A 24,312-nucleotide genomic window follows, 5' to 3' on the forward strand; every position below is an offset into this window, starting at 1 on the left:
GCAAATCTCTCCCGCGATGGTCGGGCCACGAGGTTAGGAAACATTCCTGTCATTTCCGCGCTCTCCTCCACCCCACAAAAGCCACACAACACACACACGCAACCCTTGGAGCTAAGGTGTTTTTTTATTATTATTTATAATCAACTCATCCCCCAACCGTATCGCCCACGTTTGGTCCGTACGGAGGGCACCCGCGCCCTCCAGTCCCGCGCCTGCCTCTCGGCTAAGCCTGCGAGGGGGTCGGCGCGGCCCTCCCGGTGAGTCAGATGGGCTGTGTTTCCTGTGGTTGTTGTGGAACAGTTTGTCCTTTTTACCCGCCCCCCACCCCGCTCGGTCTCCACCCCTTTGGTAAATATAGCGCTCACGTTTCATCATCTCTTTGTCCAACGAGCGCCAGACACCCCGGCCCGCGGCCCCCGCCGCCTCCCGCCTCCTCCCGTCTCACGGTTACCTCGCATAACCCCGCGCGGGCAAGCGGCGGGCAGCGGCCTGCCCCAAGGACCCCGCCAGCCCTGCACCCCGTCGTTTCCCGCCGCCGTACACTCCCACCCACCTGTCCCCTCCCCTTCTTCCAATTTTCCCTTAAGTTGTGCCCCCATGCCCTCGTCCCACACCCCGCTACCCCTGTGTCCTGGGTACGGTGTCGAGATAATGTGTTGATGTTCGTAGGTAGACACCCCCTCTTTCCAGCGCCAGACGTCAACCACGCTCAGGTCAGTACCGGTTTTGCCGCTTACCCAACCTTCCCCCTCCAAAGTCCCAAACCCTCACCCCCCCGTTCCCCTCAGGAGCGCAGGTGACATGCTGCTGAGACAGTGTCTGATTCACCGACAGCTAAACCAGCTATGCGTACATGGGGGTGCGCGCTTCGTGAGCCGTCTCCCTCCCACCCCCTCACCCCAGAAGAGAGTAGGCTGGAGGGTCGAGAAAGGCGCGGTGGGTGGAGAACAGCCTAGAAGTGCGTGCTTACTCTTCCCTCTCTCCCTTCCCCTCCCAGTTTCATTTCCACACATACAGCCACCCACCGGGGACCGGAGGCGGCTGGTGTTCTCTGAACGCAGGGAACTGGCGCTCTCTTTGGTCTCCTGTTTACTTCCCTCCTCCTTCCCCCCTCCCTCCTTCTCGCCCCCACCACCCCCCACGCTGCCTCCCTCTCGGAGCAACTGGGAAACCTGCAGCAAAACACTGCGGTCATGAGAATTCCCTGGACCCGAACTGTGGCCCGGGTTTGCCCTGCCCGGCCCGCGTTGCCCAGTGTTCACTTGGGGCACTTCTTTCAGTCCTGGAAAGAAGGGATCTTGGGGCTCCCCATCCAGGAATGTGGAAGAGGTGATGGCTTTTCTCCCTCTTCTCCCACCTTGGCACCAGATACCATCCTGTGGGGGCCCTTCCTGGCTGACTTGGCCAGGGCTCTGGGCCACCTCCATGAGTGACCACCTGTCCAGGGAGGGGTAGTGAGAGAGGGGACACTGTGTAAGAACTCGGGATCCAGGATGCTGCAGGGCTGGCTTATTTGCTGTCGCAGGCTGTCCTGCTCATGACAGGGTGCCCAAAGTTCCCTGCTGACCAAGATTTTTAGGCACAGCTCAGAAACCTGCTCCCAGGAACAGACACACCCTCTCCTTATGGAGTCTGGCACAAGCTTTCCCTTTCAAAGCTGGCTTCCCAGAAGGGAAGAATACAACCTCTCTCCCTAAGTAACCTGAATGAACAAAGAACTCTGAGGAGGCCAGGAGGGTTGAGCTCTGGGTGTCTTCTCTCTGAAGTTCACCCCATTTAAAAGCCACCTCTCCCCTACCACTGCCTCTCTCCCATGGTTACCAGCTCTCTGTTCTTGGGCAGCACAAATGTTGCACAGAAGCAGAAATAAACAAGGGCATTTTAAATGTTCTTTTTTAAATATCTAAAGCACTGCCTAGGTCTTTTGGTAGCAGAGAAGGGGGAATGAAAAGTCCCCACTGTTCCCTGGTTTCCTACTGACCCCAGGGACCCTGAATGAATCCCTCATTCTGCGTGGTCTCTCAGCTGCCAACAGAGGGAAGGAAGCTTATTGAGTGAGGTACCAGAGAGTGAGATTCATAACAAAGGTCCACTCAGGGCAGGAGAATTGTTACCCCAGTAAGGCTATTTCTCCCCGCCCCCCTCCCATCTGAAACTGCTCCCCGTCCCCTCTAATCCCCCAGCCCCAGCTGCTCAGCAATACCTGCCATCAGACTATACAGCCCCAGTTGTTGCTATCTTTTCTAGGCTCTGATGTACAGCCTGTCATTCCCAGAAGATCCTACTACCTGGTAAAAACCCTGATTCTGTCCAGCCTTAACACGCTGGACAAAAACAACAGTGCTAACTGTTGCAACTCAATGTATGATTATAAATCTCAAGTGGGCTCTCAACTCTGCCCTTCTGCATTTCCCTCGTCTTTTCACTTTCCACACTCTGATATCATTACATTGCACCTTCTATCCTCAAACATCCAACACCCCTCTCCTTCTCCACCCTGAGCTGCAAACCTTGCTGCTTATTTCACTGAGAAAATGAAAGCAATTTGACAAGAACTGCGTAGTCTTTCCATCACCACAGCTTCCATCCTACCTGCCTCTCGGCCTGGACTCTGCCTTCCTTCCCGCTACTTTGATGTAGTGTCCCTGCTCCTTTCTGAGGCAAACCCCTCCACCTGGCACCATAGTCCCTTCTCCTCTTGACTCTTTAATGACTGCTCCTGAAATTACCCCCCCATTTCCTGCTCATCAATTGTCTCTCTTTCCTAAGTAATTAACATTAGCACAAAAACATGGTGAACTCCCTCCTATCTTCATGTATACTCATAGGTATGTATATGTATACTCTCTTCGTCCCATATTCCTCTCCAATACTATTATTCCACCAGCTTTTTTTTTTTTTTGGCTGCAAACATCACAGAATTGCCTGTACTCACTGCCTGTATGTCCACACCTCCTATTCTCTCTTGATCTCACACCAATCAGACTTTCACCCGAATCGCTCCATCAGAACCATTCTTGTCAAGGTCACAGACGACCTCTATGCTGCCAAATCTATTAGATACCTATTTTACTTCATCCACCTCAAAACAAAGAAGACTAAGAAGGAGTAGGCAGTAAAGTAAGAGGAAAACAGGAGAATATTTTGTCCTAGAAGCGAAGAGAAGAATTGTTTCAAGGAAGAGAGTTTAATTCCTTTTTAGTCTCCATTGTCGGTTTTGGTTCATCTCCTGGCTCTCTAAAAGTTGGGGTGCCCCAGGGCCCTGTTCTTGGCCCTTTTCTACATCTGTACTCACTTGGTGACTTAATCCTGCCTCAAGGCTCTAATGCTTTCTGTATGCCAATGACTCCCAAATTTTTATCTTCAATCCGGACTTCTCTCTTAAACTCCAGACTTAACTATCCAACCATCTACAAGTATTCATCGTCTCCAGTTGAATATCTAACAGGCATCTCAAACTTAACATAATAAAATTGAACTGATTACCCCCCCACGCCCACCCCAAATGGCTTTATTCAAAGCCTTCCCCCGCTGAGATAAAGACATTCTTGTGCTTCTGGTTGCTCAGGCCATAAACCAAGCTGTTATCCTTGATTTTGCGCTTTATACTCCACAGCTAATTCACCAGGAACTCCTGTTAGCTGTATTTCCCAAGTCTATCCAGTATCTGGCACTTCTCGTCACCTTGGCTGCTTCCATCTTCATCTCTTGCATTGATAACTGCTTTCTAGCTGGTCTCCCTGCTTCCACCCTTGCTCTGGCTTCTTTCCTCAACACAACTGCTGGAATGCTCTTCTTAAAGTACGTGTCAGGTCGGATCATTCCTCTGCTCAAAACTCTGCAGTGACTCCCATATCACTCGGAGTAACTGCTAAAGTCCTCACACAGGGGACAGGGTTCAGACCATCTGCTTCAAAGGTGACTTTCTGACTTTCTCTCTGATTTGCCCCCCATTTTTCTCTCCACCCTGCCCACCTTAAAGCATTTGCAATGGCTCTTCCTCCTACCTGGACCTCTATTCTCCAAGACCTCTGCATGGCTCATTCCTTCACTGTCTTCAAGTCTTTGTTCAGATGTCCCCTTCTAAGAGAGATCTGCCCTGGAGTCCTATTTGTAGTTGCAACTCCTGCAGTTGCTCCTTTTCTACATTTTATTTTTCCACGGCACTATCATATTCTGGCATGTTACATAATTTGCTTATAAAAGATATTTATTGTTCATTGTCACCTACTAAATACAAACTGTTCTGTTTGCTGATGTACGAGGTATGGCAATTAAGTTCGCAAACTTGTTGCAACGATGCTGCTAACCTTTTTTGATATCAGAGGGATTATTCGTTATGAATTTGTACCAACTGGACAAACAGTTAACCAAGTTTACTACTTGGAAGTGCTGAAAAGGCTGTGTGAGAAAATTAGACGACCTGAACTTTTTGCCAACAATTCATGGCTCTTGCATCATGACAATGCACCAGCTCTCACGACACTGTCTGTGAGGGAGGGTTTAGCCAGTAAACAAATAACTATTGGAACACCCTCCCTATTCTGATCTGGCCCCCAATGACTCCTTTCTTTACCCAAAGATAAAGGAAATATTGAAAGGAAGACATTTTGATGACATTCAAGACATCAAGGGTAATATGACAACGGCTCTGGTGGCCCATCCCAGAAAAAGAGTTCCAAAATTGCTTTGAAGGGTAGACTAGCTGCTGGCATTGGTTTATAGATGAGGAAATTAAGGTATGGAGAGGGTAAATGAGAAATCGAAGCTCACGTGATGGCAAAGCTAAGATTTGAACTCAGGACTCTGAATCCAGAGCTCATGGTCTTAAGGACTCCAGTATTGTGCCCTTGTATATATGAGTAAGCTGTAAGGCCAAAAGTGATTTTTGTCTGCTGAGGCTGCAGTCAGCTGTGGAGAAGCACACTGCAACATCTCCAGATGTCACTTAAGTATGTGTGTGGGAACAGGGTGGGTCACAGAGGCTCTTTCTCCTACTGCAGATGCTAGTGCTAAAGAAAGGGTGAGGGCGATTGGCAAGGACATGACCATGTCTTTGGCTTGCACCAGAGTATTTTGGCTACTTATGAAAGTGTTGATCGTATTTGTATAACGGAGGCAGCTTGGTGCAGTAGATTAGTTTCTTGTTGACTTCATTTTAAACAAGGATTGGCTGGAGTGTCTGTTAATTCAGGACCCAGGTTGAGGTAATAGTCCTCATTTGGAACATTCAAGTCATAATTTCTACTTACATCTCCTATGTCACCATCCCATCCATAAAAGGAACAGAAAGCACAATCCTTCCATGTGCCCTGAAGGCAGAGAGCTAGAAATATTTGTTCTATGGATACTAGTCCATGTCTAGTATCACTGGTAAGCTTTTGTTGAACAAACCCTTTTATAGAAAACAACTATAAACTCTGGATAACATAAAAAACAATTACTTGAGGCTCCTGGAGAGTAAACAAAAGCAGGCAGATAGTGGAAAGGAGTTGGCATTTGGAAGACGAGAATGATGTGAGGAGAACTTCTTGTTTATTATGGCTTTTAGCCTGAGCATAGGTCCTCATTTGTACCATTTAAAATAGTTAAAACACTGATAGAAAGCCAATAGTCTTATTGGCTTAAATAGCCAGAGGATAAGTTTTAGGGTACCCACAAGTGCTGGAAAATACAGGAATAAATTCCAGAGAAGGTAGAGCTAGAGAGATGGGACCCTAAATTCTGGGTATGAACTCTGCCCAAGCTCTGGTTGATCACTGAATCATGCATGCATGTGGTGGCAGACTCCAAGCAGTCCAGGTAAATCTACACAAGTGAACTGAAATTTGAGCAGCTACTCGCTGTATAGGAAATGGAGTTTTGCAGTTTGAGGTTCAGCCAAGTTAACTATCCACTTTAAATAATCAATGATCTTTGGAGGAATATAACAGAACCCACAATCTCTGCAACCTATTCACAATATCGAGGATATATCCAAACTTAGTTGACATATGAAGAAACAGAAAAATATGGCCCATTCACATTAGAAAAGACAGTCAACCCCTACATGACTCAGGTGTTCAATATTGCAGATACAGATTTTAAAGCAGCTATTATAATTATGCTCCTGAGTGGATAGGAAATCTCACTAAAAAAATTAAAAAATCAAATGAAAAGCTATAGAATTTAAAAACATCTGAAATAAAGTATTCATTGGATAGGCTTAACAAGCAGATGGAAATGAAAAAGGAGTCAGTGAGCTTAGAGATAGCAATAGAAATTACCCAAGAGAAGAGCAGCAAGAAAAAATATTAACCAAAAAAAAAAAGCTGCAAGGATCCGTGGGACAGCATCGGAATATCTAACACATGTGTAATTGGAGTCCCAGGAGAAGAGAGAATGGGGCAGACAATGTATTTGAAGAAATAATATTGAGAATAAATTAACAGATTCAAAAAGTTCAGTGAATACTAAGCAGGATTAATACAAAGAAAACCACACCTTCGCCCGTCATAGTCAAACTCCTGAAAACTAAAGACAAAGAGAAAAATGTAAAAGCTGACAGAAAAAAAGCCAAACTGTATCCTCGAGAGGACTATAGATTTGAATACCATTGACTTCTCATCAGAAACAATAGAGACTGGAAAACAATGGATGCCATCTTTAAAGTACTGAAAGAAAAACCTCCTGTCAAACCAGATTTCTATATCTAGTGAAAATATCCTTCAGGAATGAAAGCAAAATAAAAATAATTTCAGATAGAAGAAAATCAAGAGAATTTGCCACCAGCAGGTCTGCACTACAAGAAATACTAATGGAAATTTTTCAGGATGAAGGAAAATGAAACTTGATAGAGACTCAGATCTTTAGGAAGGAATAAAGAGAATCAGAAATGGTACGTATGTGGGTAAATACAACAGACAAAAAATTTCTTTAAAACATATATTAACTGTTTAAGGCAAAAATTATAACATTGTCTTATGCAGCTTATAGTAATGTACATATACTGCATATGATAATTATGTAGTACATAAAAGATAAGGGGAGGTTAAGTGGACCCATACCGTTACAAGTTTTCTAAATTTTATGTGAAGTGATATAATATTAACTCTTAGTAGATATATTTGATGTACAGCAAATTAATGACTACTATGCTATAACTTCACAAAGAATTCACAATATGATGGAAGAAGACATATGTCCAAATAATTACAACACAGTGTCATATGTGCAAACAAAAAAGGGGGATTCTAGGGCATTAGTAAATAGTTCTCCTTGGGGGTAGAGAAATAAAGGTTTCATGATAGAAGTTATATTTGAACTGGATTGTGAAGGGGGATTAAAAGACGAGAAGCAGAAGGCATCCCGCACATGGCAAACAGTCTGAGCACAGGTGTGACAGCAAGATGGTGCAGAATGAGTTTAGGGCACCAACCGTCATGTGGTTTTTCCCTCTGAGAGTGACAGGAACTATGAATCTGTCAAGAAGGGTCAGATCATACAGAAAGATCACTGTTGGGTAACATAGGGAAGATGAACTGAGGCAGAGAGAACCTGAAGGTAAGAAACTAATCGGGAAGGGGTTACAGAAATCCTCATAAAAGATGATGAGGGCCTGAACAAAGCCTACGGCAGAAGGCCTGGGGATGAGGGAATAATGGGAAACTTGGTTGGAAAGCAGCATTAGTAGGGCTTCGTAACTGAGCGAGTGTCGGGAGGAATCCAGAGTCAAGCCTCAGCTTAATGAACATGGAGGTTGCGGGTGCCGTTAACTAATACAGCAAAAAACAAAACCACAAAAACGGGAGGAGCAAATTTGGGATGAGTGCAGGGACTGAAGTCATTAACATGGTTTGATATTTTGAGTTTGGTGAGTCCGAGGGACATTGGGGGGCACTGTAGTTGCTGCCCCGTTATCAATTCTCCTTTGTCTTGGGAGCTGGCTTCGATTTCTGTTTGGGTACCCATGCCTCCTTGAGCAGCACAAGTGTTTCGGGGGAATCTGAATGTGTCTCAGGATATAGAACTTCGGTATTTTGCTTCAGGACTAGGCTTATCAAAAACAATTTAATTTTCTGGTACTTTAAGAATGGGTACACGACCCAACTTGGGTCAAGGAGCCTTTCCTGGGGGCTTCTAGAAAAGAAGCTCCTTTTGTCTCCTTTTGGATGAGGTAGTTTTATATGATTGTAGAATCTGGAGGATTTACAGGCCTCTGTCACCCTGAGGGAAGTCAGTCTTAGGGTGAGTTGGACAGACAGAAGTCAGAGACGAGAGTTGGAAAAGAATTGTGCCCTTGGTGATAATGCATTGATGAATTAAACTGACTCGAAAGTCACACAACCTGTAATTTCCATGTTACATGAACCAGTAAGTATTCTATCGTATCATGCCAGTTTGGTTGTGGTATTTGCAACATAAACAGCCTAACATCTATTTAGCTAGCGATGGGCAGTAGGCATTTGGAAAGATAGGACTGGGTCTAAGTAAAGGCTTGAGTTTTAGAGAAGTCGGTTCTCTAGCTTGAGATTGGCATTATGGTAGTGGATGAGATTGCCCAGGGAGCAAATATCAAAGAGACAACGATCATGCACGTGTAGAAGAGTCAAGTAGAAGTCAAGGGGGACAGGAGAAAAAGTGTGTCCCAAGAGCTAGAGGAAGAGAGGATCAGGAGAAAGGGAGTAGTCCACAGCGGTCAAGTAGGGTGAGGACTGGATTTTAACACTAAGAGGTGATTGGGGAGTTTCGAGGGTCGGACACTTTATTTTCTACACAAAAGTCACCCCCCTTCCCGTTCTGGCAGAGATTCCTTGAATCTCAGGAGAAGCAGGCCTATCTCTGCCCTGGAGATGGGCATGTGATTCAGTTCTGACCAATGGGGTGAAAGGGGGAGTTTGCTGAGGGGGCATTTCCTAAAGCTTTCCCTCCATGCGGAGAGGCAGGCACGTGCGGGGAAAATCAGTCCAAGAGCCCTGCAGCTTTCCTCAGACAGTCATGTGAGGCTATGATATTTCGATCTGTTATGACCATGAGACGCCCAAGAGGATTTCTGAGACACCAACCCAGAGCCCTGCCATTGGTTAAATGCTGAATTGATAGCAGTGACCTACTTCTGGGCTTGTTTGTGAGGAGAAATGATACTGTGTGTGTGTAAGCCTTTGCCAGTTGGATGTTCTGTTGTAACCAAAAGCAATCCTAACGGACACATTTAGCAAGAAAAGTTTCACTATTTTACGGTGACATTAATCAAACTCAAATAAGCTGAGGTTTGAACCACAGGGAAACACATATCACCAGATTATGGCATGTTTTTTCAAGAAGTTGTGAGATGAAGGGGAAAAGCAGATGAAGGGTTATATCGAGGGAGGAAAAGGTGATGAGAACTTTTTTCCCTACATTGCAAATACTTGGATATATTTCAATTGAGGAGAAGGAGCTAGTGGTTGGTAAGGAATTAAAAATATATGAAAGAAGAGATCATTGATAAAACAAAGTACAGAAGGAAATAGAGTGTCAAGAATGCAGGAAGAAAAAGAAAGCCGTGCCTACCCTTCGAGGAAGAAAGAGGGATGTGAGCCTGGCTGAAAATGTGGAGAACTTTGCAAGTCGCAAGAGGAAAGCCTTGGGGAGTTCACACCTGATGGCATCTGTCTTCTGGTGAAGTAGAATCAGGTAGTCTATACAAGGGAGACGATGGGGAATGTGACAGGCCATGGGGAGAGTGGCGGGGCTTTGGAATGCCTGTCATTGGAATAAGGCACCTTATTTAAATCTCCCTGCACTATGCCTGGCACATGGCAGGTTCTGTCTATTGGATTAGTGAGTTGACTCAATGTGAGTACAGGCGTACCTCCGAAATATTGCAGGTCCAGTTCCAGACCACTGCAATGAAACGAGTCATAATCTTTTTTGCCGGTGGAAGGTCTTGCCTTTAATTTAAAAAAAAAAATGCAACATCTGTAAGTGCAATGAAGAAAAGCGCCATAAAATGAGGTATGTCTGTAATAGGATCATTAAATGGAAACAGCTGCCTAGCTGAGATGGGACACTGCATTAGTGGCACTTTTTAAATAACTGTTACTTATTTCGTGTTACAAAAGGAGTATATTTTCATTGTAGAAGAGTTTAAAAATACAGATAAACAAAAAGAAAAAGAAAACTCAATCATATCCCACAAACCCTGAGGTGCCCATCGTTAATATCGTAGCTCCCCTCCCGCCGTTTTCCTTTGGGGATATGTTCCAAGACCCCCAGTGAGTGTCTGAAACTGCACATAGTACCAAACCCTATATATATTATGTTTTTTCCTATACCTACACATACATATCTAGGATGAAGTTTAATTTATAAATTAAGCACAGTAAGAGATTAACACCAATAACTAATAAATAGAACAATTATAACAATATACTCTAATAAAAGTTCTGTGAATGTCTTCTCTCTCTCTCTCCCTCTCTCTCTCTCTCTCTCTCTCTCTCTCTCTCTCTCTCTCTCTCTCTCTCAAAATATCTTACTATACATACTCACCCTTCTTGTGATGATGTGAGATGGTTAAGTCGAGAAGTTTCACCTTTTCACTTAAAGGAAGCACTTCGGTTGGCATAATCTGAATTGCCAGCATCACCACAGCACTCTTGCGCTTTGGGGCCATTATTAAGTAAAACAAGGGTTATTTGAACACAAGCACTGTGATACTTCCACAGTCAAAGTGCTAACCAAGAAGGTGGCTACTAAGAGACCAATGGTCCTGGAGTGTGTACAGCGTGGAGACGGAGAGCACACATCCTGGGCGGGAAGGAGCGGGACGCACAAGATTTCATCACTACTCAGAAATAGCGCTCAATTTAAAACTTCTGAATTATTTATGTCTGGAATTTTCCATATAATATATATATTTTTTTACCATGGTTGACCAAGGATAACTGAAACCACAGAAAGCAAAACCGTATTTCAGTACATACTGGTTTTGTCCTTTTTATGCATATCTATACATGTAAAAAAATAAAACTGAGATCAGGCTGTGTGTATTTTTTAAATCTTTTTCTGCTGACATTTTTTAATGTATATATTCCACATTATTTTACATTTTTTAATTTAAATTATTTAAAAACTAATTTATCTTTTGAATAAGTAAACATTCACATGGTTCAATTCAAAAAATAGAAAAAGATATGTAATGAAAAATCTCCTTCATAACCCTGTTCTTCAGCTGTCGAGTTACCCTTTCCAGAAGCAATTAAATTTTATCTTTATTTTTAATAAATTCTTCCTGAGGTATTTTTTATGTATGTCAAAACAAATAAATATATCTTGCCCACATTTTCACACAAATGGTTAATGTAATAGCATTCTGCACCTTACTTTATTAACTTAATATCTTGAAGGTCACAACAGATCAATATATATAGTCTTCTCACATTTAAGGGCTGCCATAGAATTCTGATATCAATGTACCTTAATTTATTTAACAAGTCCCCTGCTACTCAGCATTTAGGTTACTTTGGGCCTTTTGGAATTTCAAAAAATACTACCATAAATAATCTTCTTTCACATTGGGGCACTACACTAGTAGGATAAAGTTCTTGACATGTAATGTTTTGTAATTTTGATAGATGTCAAATCACTTTCCCCAGAGTGTGTACCAGTTCATACACTTCTACAAGTAATGTATAAAAGTGCCTGTTTCTCCACATCCTCATCAATGAGTAGGTTGAAATGTGTTTGATTTTTGCCAATTTGATTCATAAAAATGATATTCAGGGTGCTTTTAATTTTGACTCTCTCTTTAGGTGAGGTTTGCCAGTCTTTTCATAATATTGGAGAGCTTATATTTCCTTTTTATCCATAGCCGTTGCCCGTTTTCTTTCAGACTATAGGCTTTTTCCCTATAGAGTCTTTCTAAATTAGGATATTAGCCCTTTGTTTGTGATATAAATCACAGATATTTTTCCCAATTGGCCATTTGCCTTTTAACTTTGTTGTGTTTTTGCCATGTAGAAGTTTATTATTGTTGTTATAGTTATCAGTTTTTATACTTCTAGATGTTATTTCATAATTAGAAAGGTCTTACACATTCATATTATAAGATAATTGTCCCATGGCTTCCTCTTGTGCCTTTACGATTTTATTGATCTATTAAAATTTTTTGTCTGGTGTCATTTGTGAAACGTGTGCCCAATTTTTTCCAAATGATATTCAGTTGTTTCAATCCCATGTGTTGACTTTATTTTTTTATATATACAATGATGTCAACTATGAATAAAGAGTTTTTTTCTTTTCTTCTGAGCTTTATGCCTTTCTTTTTCTTACCTCATCATACTTGCTGAAACCTCTAGTAAAATTAGGGTTCCCAGGCGGGAGTTCCTGCCCGTTCTCAGGAATTCTTTTCCGCTTTCCTTTTCCCGAATCCCTAGAAAAGTTGGTCGGGAAATCGGGAAAATCGGCTCCTTGAACCCAGGTGGTTGATAGTATCGGCTGTCACTTTGTGGAAACGATTCATCGTGGAGAACAGAAAACAGGTTATATCTCAGGATTCGGATACAGGAAAGCAAAAAAAGTTCCTGTATGGGACAGGTGGGAATTCCCGCCTGGAAACCCTAAGTCAAATGTTGGCTGAGGCAGGGGGAGTGGGCATCTTTGCCTTGTTCTTTATCTTCCCTGAGAGCAAACAGGTAAGTTATCAGCTGGATATGTATTGCCAAATTGCTCTCCACAAAGTTGATGCCAATTTGAACTACTCTGCAGTGTGTGGTGTTACCTAGGAAACCATAACCATTAAGTCTGATGTTAGTTGTATGTTGAAGATGGCCTTTATCAGATTGAGGAAGTACCCTTCTATTCTTTGTTGAGAGCTTTTATCGTGCATTTTGACAAGTGCCTTTTCTCTATCTATGGAAATGGTCATGTGTTTTAGTGTGTGCCTTTATTCTGTTAATGCGGTGAATTATATTAATGTATTTTTAAACATGAAATCAACCTTGCATTTCTGGAATAAACTCCACTTGGTCACGATTATTCTTTTTATACATTGCTATGTATTGATTTGAGATACCACTGTAGCCATATACTAAATTTCCATATATGTTTGAGTCTATTTCTGAATTTTATACTACATTCGGTTCCATTAATATTTGTCTTTCCTATCTCATTATTGTTAATGGATGCACTGTTGGCTATTTAGGAATTAGGTTATTTCTGTTGTCCTGATATTACAGACAACACTGTAATAAACAACATTTTGGTTAGCTCTTTTCCCACTCCATGATTATATCCTTAGCATAAATCCTTCGAAGTTGAATAACTGGGTTACAGGTAGACATCATTTTAAGAATTTAGCTACTTTGTCAATCAGTGTCCTATTAGGAAAATAGAAACCATGTTAATTGTTTCAATCAGGGGCCATAATTTAAGGAAAGATTACTATTGTTGGAAGGGCTAAAGGAGCAAATAGGAGAAGGTGAGATAACCCTTAGGTTAGTAAGTGCAGGAAGCCACTACCAACCCCAGAATTGTAGGAGTGAACAGGAGGAGATGGTATTCCAAGGCCCAGCACGTGCTCACTGCTGAAAGTAATGAAGCTGTGTTTGCTCTTGAAACCACTGATGCTACCACTAGAATCACTGCAGAATGCTAGGACCACAGTCAGCCACTGCTGCAGCTGCTGGAACCACCAAAGGATGCTCCAGTAGTACTGCAGATGTATCCAGAAGCAGAGAAAGATACAAATGCCTTCTTCTTCCTGCCTTGCAGAGGGCCTTCCTGCCCCACCAATGCTGACTGAACCTAATCAGAAGCTAGATGGCAAAGAAGTCTGGAAGAGTAGTTTGCAGGGTATAGCTCCATCTGATACAGAGCAGCAAGGATGCTTCATGGACCATTTGATTTGTGCAGCCACAGAGGGTTCCATCCTTAGAAGGGCCCTGTGCTGTCATGCTCTTGAAATGCTCAATACTTTTTGAACAAGGGGTTTTGCATTTTTATTTTGCACAGGCCCTGAAAACTTTATACATGGTCCTGCAGAACAGAGCGTGGAGCTGAGAGCAAAAAGGAAAATGCCAGTTCTGCTATGTGTTGCTAAATTGCTCTGCCCAAAGTTTACGTCAACTCAAATTACTTAGTAATGCATGGAGTTGCCAGGGAAACCATAAACTAGCACGGTGCTGATAGGCAAGTTCCTAAGATTTGCTCTCCTCTAGACAGTCCCTAACGGATCCAAAGCCAAGAGCAGAGAAGCTCACTAACTGGTTCTCTGGCCTCCCGACTCAGAAAATTAGATTAGAAACCCTCGCTGAGCTTTGATATGTAGACTCCCTACCTCGCCCTTCAAGGAGGAAACAGATCTGGCTGGGGAATATGTTAGTTGTCATAAAATTCAAGTATAATTTCTTTGTTTTTGTATATCTGGTCTATTATTAAAATTATCATTTATTGTTCTTCTTTCTAGATCTTGTTGGTACGGAGAAAATGGTAAGTCAGACACTCAGCAGCACCTGGGGTTTTGTTAGGCTCCACAGGTCGATTTCCAGGGGCAGGGCTCCTGGACATGCTCCTGCATGGAGACACCAGTCCTCACATTGGCTCTAATAACCCAGCGACAGTATGGGAATGGGGGAAGTGTTCCGAGGGCCTGGAGGTTTGGGTAGGGTGGTTACATTATAGCAAGGGCCAGAGTGTGGCAATGTCATTGAAGGAGGTGGGCAGGTGGTATAGACAGGAAGCAGAGGGACCCCACAAGGAACCCAGAACCAATGCACCATTTCTTTAGGGACTGAGAAGAGTTCACTTGGGGATAAGGCACTCTCAGATATATCTCCCCCATGCCTGCACAGTTCTCTAAAATATCCTTCTTAACAATCCATTTCCTGAGTTAAAGCATGGAACCCATAGGTAATTTTCTACAGTTACTCATAAAAGAAGTCTTCTTTCATTCATTCATTCATTCTTATGTACCAGCGTTGGGCTTGGAAGTAGGGATTTAATGTAAACAGAACACCCACGACCCCTGTCTACCCAATCCTGCAGTCTAAAAGGGGAGGGAAATAATCAATTGCAATACACTGTGATTAGTGCGTGACAAGAGAATTAAAGGATACTAGAAAGAAAATATAGTAGGGGTCCCTCACCTTGTCAGAACATTAGGGAAGGACTGAGACTTAAGATGAGTAGGAGTTTGGCAAGCAAAGAGGGGAAAGGAATGAGTGGAGAGATATTCCAGGAAGAGGTAATACCAATTACAAAAGTCCTGAGGTGAGAGATCAGGCTGCATATAAGGAACTGAAAGAAGTATAGCATGGGAAGACAGAAGTGGACAAAGATTGGGAAGAAAGGCAGGGATCACATCTCAAAGAGCTGTGAATACCCAGATGGCCTTTATCCTAAGGGCGATGGCCGGAAAGCTGGGTGTATAGTAGTAGTATTTTTTTCAATTACAGTTGACCTTCAATATTAGTTTCAGGTGTACCATATAACGGTTAGACATTTATATAATTTAGGAAGTTATCCCTTCGGTAAGGCTAGTACCCACCTGGCACTATATAGTTATCACAATATTATTTACTATAGTCTTTATTTAATGGCTTTAAGTGTAGCTCCCATCACAGCCACATTACCACTTTGTCCTAATTAGGATTCATATCCTTCTAAGTTCAAGGGTGAATTGCTCTGTGGAGATTTGTTTCAATATTTTAAACGTGTTTACTTACCAAAAGTATGTAAACTTTTCCTTTGACTGGAAACCTCAAGGGAGGACGATATCGCCAGACAAAGGGATCATTAAGCAGCGGGTCACCCTGGGTTGAACCCTGTGATGGTGACAAGCCACTGCCACTTCTATTGGTCAGGCACATAATTAGTGGCAAGGCTAAACAGAGTCATCACTATCTCCATCACCAACTCAACGTAAGGAGAACATGTGGGCCAATGTTGAAAGTTGCAGCCCTACAGACACAGATTTCAATTTGGAACATCTTTACCCCTTCCACAAGTGCTAAATTTTTCCATGTAGACAAAGAATTACATTTTGATGCTTGGTACAAGAAATAGCTGGAGAATTCTGTCAAAGTCATATTGCAAGTGATACTCTCTACTCACCATCTTTGCTCCAATGATACCAGTAATAGACAAAATATAAAATGGGAAAATAAAGCAGACATAGCTATGCTCAAAGACAAGATAAACATTTGTTGATCAGAAGTGGAGCAGAAAAATATGTAGTGAGTAGGCCTGAAGCAGCAGGCTCTGGGTCTAAAACCAGGCAGAAGCAGTGGAAAAAATAAGTTTTTGCTTAGAGTGGGACATTCAACATATTTATTCGATATGAAGAAAGATTAAAAATCAATTAGTAAGTACTGTGCTTACAAAGGTAAATAGAAAACGAGAGGAAATCTAAAGAAAGTAAAATGAAGAAAACAGTAATTATAAAACTAAAAGTAAGTAACATATGAAACAATATAGAGTCTTAAAGCCAAAAACTGATTCTTTGAATTTAATAAATAGTCAAATTTCTGGCAAGATTAGTCAAGGAATAAAAAAAGGATATTGGGAAAATATTGGGATCATAACCTAGATACGTAGAGATTTAAAAATTCACAGGTGATGAATATGAACAAGTTTAGGATAGTAAATTTTAAAATGTCAATGAAATGGGCAATATTCTGGAAAAGATAATGCACCAAAGAGTGATCAAGAAGAATGATCAGTAACTATTTAAGATATTGGCTTGGAAATTGTAAAAATCTTCACTTTAACAAGACAATAACGCCCCTTTACTACAACCAGTCAAGACTGTAGAGAAAGTTCTACAAGGAGGGGAAGACAAGTCAAGGAAACAAAAGGCATAGATTTGGGAAGGAGGAGGCAAAATTTTCAACATTTGTAGTTGATAGGTCTAAATAGAAAAACCCAAGCACACAAATGATGAGAACTAATACTAGTTCAGAATAGTAGCAGGTCTACTTTCAACAGACCTACAGAAATCAGAACCATTGCTATAAATCATTAGCAATTAATTAAAATATATAATTTAAAAAGATGGCATTCAAAATATCAAACAAAAAGTGTAAGGTACTTAAAATTTTAAAATATGTGCGACACTATTCTGGAGCGAATTTTAAAACATTTCAGAAGACATAAAGGAAGATTGAATAAAAAGAGTGGTAAACTGCTCTCATGGATGGAATGACTCAATATTTTAAAGATGTCAGGTAGTCTAAGTTAATCTTTAACTTAAAGACATTCCAAATAAAATCCCTGAGCTAGCTTTGAAGAGTGTCAGTTTAGTTAGACAGGAATTTTGTTACCAAGATGTCCCTTCATTGAATGGTCCTGGGTTAGGATGAGCCATAAGAAAAATCTGTGTGGGGACTGGAAGGTAGAGGTGAAGCAGTAGTCACTTTTTATGTTCTGAAGGTCAGTCCAAGGCCAGGCCCTGTTGCAACTCATGAGAACCAGCTCGGTGTGACTGTGAAGGGTATCAGGTTATCCTGAAGGTCACCTGCATTACTGAGATTGGGGGCAGTGAGAGAAAGACTGGGCTTGCCCTGGTGGGTTCCTACTTGTCTCTGCTCTGCCTCATTCTTCTTTCCCTACTGCTGGCTTTGCTGACTTCAGGTCCAACACCAGACACGGAACCAACAGCCTTACATAAAACGCTTAAGTACCTCAAATGTGTAGGGTTTAAGCCTTATAAAAAAACTCCTAGTCTATATCATCTATAGTGCTTCTGTGTTTCTCATAGACTTCTTTTTTTTTTTAATTTATTGGGGTGACAATTGTTAGTAAAATTACATAGATTTCAGGTGTACAACTCTGTATCACATCATCTATAAATCCCATTGTGTGCTCACCACCCAGAGTCAGTTCTCCTTCCATCACCATATATTTGATCCCCTTTACCCTCATCTCCCATCCCCCTTACCCCCTTACCCTCTGGTAACCACTAAACTATTGTCTGTGTCTATCTCATAGACTTCTAACTAATGTAATCCTAAACAGGCATTTCGTCGATATTGACAGGCTGATCCAAAAATTAATTTGGAAGATGAAGCCAAGAAAAAGCTAAGAGAATTTTGAAAAATTAAAGAAGATGGATGGGGGGAGACTTGCTCTAACAGATATTAAGACTTATTATACAACTATTTAATCAAAAGTATAATAATGGTGGAGTGACAAAGCAAAAAGGCTAATGAAACAGAATATAGAACACAAAGACACCCAAACGTATATGAAAACGTGATATATATGATAAAAGAGGCATTAGAGTTCAATAGGGAAAATGATGGACTATTCAATGTTGCTATGGCATTTGGATATCTTATGTGAGAAAAAAAATAAAAGTATATCTCTATATCCTATCATATTAAAAATATATTGTAGAATGACTGAAGATCTAACCATGAAAAACAAAACTTTAAAAAGAATCATAGGAGATTATCATTTAGGACGGGAGAATTCCTTAAACAAAACACAACAATTACAACCATAAATACAAAGTTGATGTATTTAACTATATTAAGAAAAAACCTTAGTCAAAGTGATAAAAAATACACCAAAAACACAGTTAAAATACAAATTACATCTTGGAAGAAGACTGCATTACACACAATAAACAAAGGATTAGCATCCAGAATACACAGAAAACTCCAGCAAACAATTGAAAAACAACCTCCTGACCAAAGAAAGGGAAAGACAAAGAAAAGAACAGACAGGCAATTCATAGTAGAGGCTGACCTGAAGGGGAAGATGTTCAGTCTCTCCAGTTATCGTAGAAATGTAAATTATAATTAAAATGAGATATTATCTTGTATCCATCAGATTAATGAACATTAAAAGTCAATGATATTAGCGAGGACGTAGAGAAAAAGGAAACTTCACACATTGTTGGTGAACGTAAATTGGGAGGACTGCGAGAGGAATAATTTGGTAATACTTATAAAAATGGGAGATACACGTACCCTGTCACCAAGCATATATCCTAGAGAAACTCTCTCAAGTATTTCATTACAGTGTTGGAACAGCAAAAAATGAAGACCAAAAGTCTGTTAAAAGAAGGAAGAATAGATAAATTGAAGGCTATTCAGCATACAACCACTAAATGAGTAAATTAGACCAATGTGGAGCAATATAGATGAATCTCAAAAGCATAATGTTTAAGTTTTAAACAGCAAGTTTCAGTACCCCATGTACTACCTTTTACATAAATTTAAAAACACTCTCGAACAATGCCAAGTATTGTTAATGATACATATATATGTATCATTTTATATATATACACTAAAAAGTATATATATACACTTTTGTATCTGTATAATATATTTATATATAATATATAGATTATATATATACTAAAAAGTATAAAAAGAGATTTAAAGGGTCAACACAAATTTACTGATTGTGGTTGCTTCTCAGGAAACAGGAGCAGAACAGGATCCAGATACATTTTTCAAGTGTAGATGTAACATTTAGAATAAAGATTCAAAGCTAATATGGTAAAGCATTAACATTTATTAAGTCTGGATGTTGGGGTACCATGGTTTATGTTACACTTTTCTGTGGTTTGAAGTTTTTCATAATAAAAAAAAACAAAAGTACTAGTGGTGACCCCCCACCACCACAATTTATATGTTGAAACCTTAATCCTCAGTGTGATGGTGTCTACAGTTGGGGTTTTGAGGAGGTAGGTAATTAGGTCATGAGGGTGGAACCCTCATGGATGGGATTAGTGCCCTTATAAGAAGAGAACCAAGAGAGACAGTCTCTCTCTCTGCCATGTGAGGACACAGCAGGAAGGCAGCCATCTGCAAAGGAGGAAGAGAGCACTCACCAGGAATCAACTAGGTTGGCAGAGCATCTTGGATCCAGAACTAGGAGAAATACACGTAAATGTCTGTTGTTTAAGCTACCCAATCTATGGTATTTTGTTACAGCAGCCCAAACTAACTCACACAAGTGGACATTTGTGGTTCCCTTCAGCTTCAGCCTCCCCAGAAACTTAGGTTCTGCAGGGAGCTCCAACAGGTGGTCTGGTTTTACCACCCTCATGACCTTGCCCTGCATACCAGCTCAGAAGGCCTTCGTTTGGCCTGGGTTCCAGACTTGAGGGTGGGATTCCTTGAATTTTCCAGTCCACTGGGTAAAAAGACCCTCATTTGTTTTGCCCACGGGGAATTCTCTCTCTTCCCGCAAGACTGGCTTGTGTCACGCCTTGGCTGGCAGTCCCCGTGGACTTGGAAACCGGAGTGTCAGATGCTTCATGTGCAGCTGTGCTCTGGTGTTGATTCTAGTTTATCAGGTTGGCCTGACCTCGCATGGGCCTGGACAGCTGCAGCTTCGTTTGCCCAGGGCTGTGTGGTGTGGTCAGCACATAGGCTGGCATGGCTTTCCTCTTCTTCGCAGCCAACAAAACCATCACCCCTCGCCTCCTGTCCTATTCCTACTGTCTCCACTCAAAACAGTCTGGAATGGAGAACTGTTTCTTACATTTACCATTTTCCTGCCATATGGATTCCTTGAAAGGAAGATATCCTATTCTCCCCTCTCTTCCTCTTTCTCTTCTCCCTTCTGATTTTGCATTTGTTTCTCTGGTTTCCATGAGTGACTTTATTGTTTCACTGTGTGTTGTCCACTTTGCTGTCTATGGTCTGTCCCAGGGCTCTACTTTTTCTGATCTCTGTTTCTTTCTCTTGTATCTCTGCCTACTTGTTCTCTCTGTGGCTTCCCACTGCATGTCTGTGAATATCAGTGAGAGCTTACCATCCCACAGACCAATAGGAAAACCATAAGGAGCTCTGGATGGAAGTGGGAGAACATAATAAATTGCAAAACAACTTCAGGATTACAGGATCATAAATCCCAGCAGATAGTAGCCATTGAAATCTCATACATCTAAGTTGAATGTATTCAAGGCTTTCTTAAGCTTTCAATTCAATCTAAAGCATGCTACTGAACAGTCATAGATTAGTGAGAACTGAGACAAAGGTTGTATAGAAGGCTAATATAGAGGTTCTCCCAGGTACCTTCTTTGAATCACTAAGCAATGGTCTTCAGCCAACTCTCAAGTTCCCAGCTCTGTGAATCCGGTGTTTATAGCTGAAAAAGGTGTATGACTCTTCCCATGGAGGGCACTTTCTGTATTGCAAGGTCTATGACGGGGTTTTGGATTTGACTGGAAATAAGAGAATCAATTGACCTGAGAAAGTTGTATCTTGGTGTTAGACTGATTTCAATAAATTATAAATTGAAGTAGCCACACTGAGTGAGGCCACCCCATTCAGGCCCCAAGTTATATGAACAGTGGTTTAAGATGTCAGTGCTCTCATAGTTCATATTACCATGCTGGATCTAAATGGAAATTTTACTCGACAACACGCCACTTAATGGGGAATATTATGTCTAAGTTATTTTAAAAAAGACAGTCTGTCTTCTCTTTAACACTTTTATACTGTCAGTGTTTTATAAGCATCTCTGTAACCTGAAATAGAGGCAAGCATTATCACTCTCATGTCATGGTTGAAAAGTTGGTGCACAGACATTAATTAACTTTCTTGCAGGGCAATGGCTGAGTCATTCAGGGTCATTAGGTCTCCTTTTACTGCTTGTTCTATAGGACAACAACACCTCCTGGTCAGTGAGTTAAAATTCCGGGGTTCTACAACTGATGGAGGCAGTCTTTTGGTGACCTTGTGTGACTTTCACATTCTCTCTGGATGTTTATTTTCCTGCTCAAAGTCTGGACAACAAACCCATACTTCTGACTGTATATTTTTTTAAAAAATTAGGAATGATGGATTGCCAGTGTATCAGAGGTAAGGGGACAGAATCTTCAGGTTAGAAAGGACCTGAAAAGGGTAGCTGGCAGGGTGGTCTTAAAATTTTGCCTTACAGGGCAATTAGTGAAGGAGTTAAAAATACAGATTCTTGAACCCCATCCTACTGAAATGAAAATACCAACATGAGGACCAGAATTCTGTATTTTAAAAACCACTCCAGGTGGTTTGGTGGCAGATTTAGAAAGCATGGCTTCAATGGGACCACTCTGAGTGCGTGGGAGAGGAGACATGCTCTGCAACTTCTGAGGGGTCAGACGTGCACTTGAAATCAATGGGCCATGGCATCAGAAAATGCAATTCCCTTAAAAGCAAGTGAGCAGATGGGAGATGGATTGGGCAGAGGTGTTGGGAAACCCTGGACTCTGTTTTTGCCATAAATCCTCGAGCTTAAGTATGGAAGCTGGGAAGAGCCCTGAATGGAACAAGGCTCAAGAAGTGTCACTCAACCTGCTGTGTGATCTTGGGCAAACCACTACCACCCCTCTCTGGGCCTTAGCTTCCTATCTGTAAAATGGGAGTGTGGACTTATGGATCTCTAAGTTGCTTCAATGACACTTTGAGATTTACCTACCTCATGTCCTTTTTGATGCGAACATGCTACAATACTAAATGCTGTCCACTATATTATTATTATCATGCCTTATGGACCCAGTGCTTGTCTCATTGAACCTGTGTTTCAGTCATGGGTGTACCCGAGCAGCATGAATGCTCTGTGCAGACACCGAGTCAGTGCAATTGCCTCAAGAAATCAAAACATTCCAAGATGATGCTCTGCTGTCTTAGGCTGGAAAACCAACCTCCAAGGAGGTGAGTTCCAGGGAAAGGAGGCAGAAGTCTAGATTGCAAAGGCATTTCAAGGAAAATGTGGTTTGGATTGGAGAGAGGTAAGTACCCTACCAGACAATCTCTGCCCCAGGTGAGGGTAATTCTATCTGCTGCCTGCTGCTTCAGAAGAGTGACCAGAGAAGCCTCCATCAACTGGCAAAGACTGAACGCTTTCCAGTGACCAGGCTTACCTTGCTCCTGGGTCACAGCTGCTGTTGGCAGGAGAAGCATGTAATGGTTATAGTTACTGGCACCAGTGTCAGCTGTTCAGGCCCAAGCTTGGCCAATGAGAGGAGGCTTAGTAAAGAAAGACTGCATCAGCAGCAGCATCTCTGTTGGCTAGAAATGATCAAGTGTTCACCATGATTGGAAAGGAACAGAAGAGAACAGTTTAGGTAAGAGAGCCCAAGGCGGAGGAGCCAAGTAATAGGTTTCATTGGGGTTTTGTTAGAGTTAATTAAATTCAATGGAAGAAATATTTATTGAGCACCTATTATGTGTCAGAAATTGTGCAAAACGTTAGGAATTCAAAGAGAAACAAGGTAGGGTCCCTTTCTGTAGGTGTTTACAACCTGGCAGGGAAGTGCTCCATAAAAACTGCCACCATATATCATTCTAGTGTTAATAGCATGGCAGGGGGAGGAGCTTACAGGATCTGGGCAGCAGGAAAGGAAGGCAGATGAGGTGACATCTGAATAGGATCTTGCTTGGAGAAGGAGGGAGTGAACAGGCCAGCTAGGCAGAGGAGACAAAATTAGCAAGGCAAGAAGTCGTGGGAGAACATGTCGCCTTTGGGAACTAGAGAGCAGGTTGGAGGTGTGGGACCATAAGTATACACATATGTGTAGGATGGGAGGATGGAGAGGTTCAGTTGTAGACCTAGCTAAGGATCTGGGCTGTGTGTGTGTGTGTGTGCGCGCGCTCTTTAGCAAAGGGGATGTCTTATTAAATAGTCATATTTGTGTGTCCTGCAAGAAGTGTGGAGGTTGAGTGGGCAGAGGGCAGGAATGGAACCAGGAGAAATATTAGGAAGTCAGGGAAGAAAGGCAGTGGTAGAGAGGCTGGGTCATGTTTTGCATGGGGTCACAGGATGGCTCTGAGGGCTGTCTGGATGTGGGCAGTGCGTGAGAGGGAGAAGTAAAGGATTGTTCTGTGTTTCAACTTGGATAATGGGCTTCAGAGATATCACTTTCATCCCTCCACTCTCTGCTCTCCCGAATCAGTAATACTTGCTCTCCGCTCTTATAACAGCCATCCCAGATAACCAGGAAGCAGCTGGTAGAGGGACACACTTTCAAAAACAGGGAGCTGTTACCATTGACTACTGTGTTTCCCCGAAAATAAGACCTAACTGGAAAATAAGCCCTAGCATGATTTTTCAGGATGACATCCCCTGAACATAAGCCCTGATGCGTCTTTTGGAGGAAAAATTAATATAAGACCTGGTCTTATTTTCGGGGAAACACGGTATATTCTCTATGGTGTCAGCGCCTAATCATTATGTTGTTTTGTACACCTGAAAATAATAATAATATAAAATGATGAAAGAATCCAAAACCCATACCTGGGCCTACGAAGACACACACAAGCACGCGCGTCCAACAGGGAGTTCTTAAGAGATGCCCATAAAAATACCTAAAAATAAACTTTTGCAAAACTTTTATAGGTCATGTGTATTGTT

The 24,312-nt window shown here is 41.8% G+C and overlaps 1 long non-coding RNA gene across 1 annotated transcript in view; it reads left to right on the forward strand.

The window, feature by feature from the left end:
- Positions 1 to 626: 626 nt before the first annotated feature.
- The window catches only part of LOC117031632 (uncharacterized), a 29,642-nt gene continuing 5,956 nt past the window's right edge, over positions 627 to 24,312 (forward strand). Inside the window, exons 1-2 of the long non-coding RNA XR_004424585.1 lie at positions 627 to 713; positions 14,426 to 14,448. This is a non-coding gene — a long non-coding RNA (uncharacterized LOC117031632). The remainder of the gene's footprint in view (positions 714 to 14,425; positions 14,449 to 24,312) is intronic.

The sequence above is a fragment of the Rhinolophus ferrumequinum genome, chromosome 12, assembly GCF_004115265.2.
Source record: "Rhinolophus ferrumequinum isolate MPI-CBG mRhiFer1 chromosome 12, mRhiFer1_v1.p, whole genome shotgun sequence".
Lineage (NCBI taxonomy): Eukaryota > Metazoa > Chordata > Mammalia > Chiroptera > Rhinolophidae > Rhinolophus > Rhinolophus ferrumequinum.